The sequence below is a fragment of the Oncorhynchus gorbuscha genome, linkage group LG06 (assembly GCF_021184085.1).
Source record: "Oncorhynchus gorbuscha isolate QuinsamMale2020 ecotype Even-year linkage group LG06, OgorEven_v1.0, whole genome shotgun sequence".
In the NCBI taxonomy this organism is placed as follows: Eukaryota; Metazoa; Chordata; class Actinopteri; order Salmoniformes; family Salmonidae; genus Oncorhynchus; species Oncorhynchus gorbuscha.
Window position 1 is genome coordinate 7,457,261 of NC_060178.1, and position 3,067 is coordinate 7,460,327.

Sequence of the window (3,067 nt, forward strand, 5' to 3'; positions counted from 1 at the left end):
GATAGAGAACTAGAACACTACTTCCTCAATGTATCAGCATAACACTGATGATATAGAATTAGAACACATCTCAATGGGTCAGTATAACACTGATGATATAGAACTAGAACACTACTCAATGTATCAGTATAACACTGATGATATAGAACCAGAACACACCTCAATCGTATCAGTATAACACTGATGATAGAGATCTAGAACACATCCTCAATCGTATCAGTATAATAGTGATGATAGAGATCTAGAACACACCTCAATGTATCAGTATAACAGTGATGACAGAGACTAGAACAACAATTCTCAATGTAGTCAGTATAACAGTGATGATATAGAATCAGAACACACCTACAATGTATCAGTATAACAGTGATGATATGAAACTCAGAACACACTCTCAATGTATCAGTATAACAGTGATGATAGAGAATCTAGAACACACCTCAATGTATCAGTATAACACTGATGATATAGAACTAGAACACACCTCAATGTATCAGTATAACAGTGATGATAGAGATCTAGAACACACTCAATGTATCAGTATAACAGTGATGATAGAGATCTAGAACACACCTCAATGTATCAGTATAACAGTGATGATATAGAACTAGAACACACCTCAATGTATCAGTATAACAGTGATGATATGAAACTAGAACACACTCAATGTATCAGTATAACAGTGATGATAGAGATCTAGAACACACCTCAATGTATCAGTATAACAGTGATGATAGAGATCTCAGAACACACTCAATGTATCAGATAACAGTGATGATAGAGAATCTAGAACACACTCAATGTATCAGTATAACAGTGATAGAGAATTAGAACACACTTCAATGTATCAGTATAACACTGATGATATAGAATCTAGAACACATTCTCAATGTATCAGTATAACACTGATGATATAGAACCAGAACACACCTCAATGTATCAGTATAACACTGATGATATAGAACTAGAACACACCTCAATGTATCAGTATAACAGTGATGATAGAGATCCAGAACACACCTCAATGTATCAGTATAACAGTGATGATAGAGATCTAGAACACACTCAATGTATCAGTATAACAGTGATGACAGAGAACTAGAACACACTTCGATCGTATCAGTATAACAGTGATGATATAGAACTAGAACACACTCAATCGTATCAGTATAACAGTGATGATATGAGAATTCAGAACACATTCTCAATGTATCAGTATAACAGTCGATGATAGAGAATCTAGAACACACCTCAATGTATCAGTATAACACTGATGATATAGAACTAGAACACACCTCAATGTATCAGTATAACAGTGATGATAGAGATCTAGAACACACCTCAATGTATCAGTATAACAGTGATGATAGAGATCTAGAACACACCTCAATGTATCAGTATAACAGTGATGATAGAGATCTAGAACACACCTCAATGTATCAGTATAACAGTGATGACAGAGATCTAGAACACACCTCAATGTATCAGTATAACAGTGATGATATAGAACTAGAACACACCTCAATGTATCAGTATAACAGTGATGATATGAAACTCAGAACACACTCAATGTATCAGTATAACAGTGATGATAGAGACTAGAACACACCTCAATGTATCAGTATAACAGTGATGATAGAGATCTAGAACACACTCAATGTATCAGTATAACAGTGATGACAGAGATCTAGAACACACCTCAATGTATCAGTATAACACTGATGATAGTAGATCTAGAAAACACCTCAATGTATCAGTATAACAGTGATGATATGAAACTAGAACACACCTCAATGTATCAGTATAACAGTGATGATAGAGAACTAGAACACACTCTCAATGTATCAGTATAACACTGATGATATAGAACTAGAACACACCTCAATGTATCAGTATAACAGTGATGATAGAGATCTCAGAACACACCTCAATGTATCAGTATAACAGTGATGATAGAGATCTAGAACACACCTCAATGTATCAGTATAACAGTGATGATAGAGATCTAGAACACACCTCAATGTATCAGTATAACAGTGATGACAGAGATCTAGAACACACTCAATGTATCAGTATAACAGTGATGATATAGAACTAGAACACACCTCAATGTATCAGTATAACAGTGATGATATGAAACTAGAACACCTCAATGTATCAGTATAACGGTATTGATAAGTCTGAGGCACCTCAAATGTATCCGGTATAACAGTGATAGAGATCTAGAACACACCTCAATGTATCAGTATAACAGTGATGACAGAGATCTAGAACACACCTCAATGTATCAGTATAACAGTGATGATAGAGATCTAGAACACACCTCAATGTATCAGTATAACAGTGATGATAGAGAACTAGAACACACCCTCAATGTATCAGTATAACAGTGATGATAGAGATCTAGAACACACCTCAATGTATCAGTATAACAGTATTGAGAGATCTAGAAACACACCTCAATGTAACTCTGTAGGGACTGTGTTAGTAACATGTCTGTTTTCACCACTCTGTAGGGACTGTGTTAGTAACATGTCTGTTTTCACCACTCTGTAGGGACTGTGTTAGTAACATGTCTGTTTTCACCACTCTGTAGGGACTGTGTTAGTAACACGTTGTCTGTTTTCACCACTCTGTAGGGACTGTGTTAGGTAACATGTCTGTTTTCACCACTCTGTAGGGACTGTGTTAGTAACATGTCTGTTTTCACCACTCTGTAGGGACTGTGTTAGTAACATGTCTGTTTCACCACTCTGTAGGGACTGTGTTAGTAACATCTGTTTTCACCACTCTGTAGGGACTGTGTTAGTAACATGTCTGTTTCACCACTCTGTAGGGACTGTGTTAAGTAAATATGTCTGTTTTCACCACTCTGTAGTAAACATGTCTGTTTTCACCACTCTGTAGGGACTGTGTTAGTAACATGTCTGTTTTCACCACTCTGTAGGGACTGTGTTAGTAACATGTCTGTTTTCACCACTCTGTAGGGACTGTGTTAGTAACATGTCTGTTTTCACCACTCTGTAGGACTGTGTTAGTAACATGTCTGTTTTCACCACTCTGTAGG

At 36.3% G+C, this 3,067-nt stretch overlaps 1 protein-coding gene across 1 annotated transcript in view; it reads right to left on the minus strand.

The window, feature by feature from the left end:
* Positions 1 to 3,067, minus strand: part of LOC124037472 (anoctamin-9) — a 190,882-nt gene that overhangs the window by 92,134 nt on the left and 95,681 nt on the right. The gene's annotated exons all lie outside the window — the stretch shown is intronic.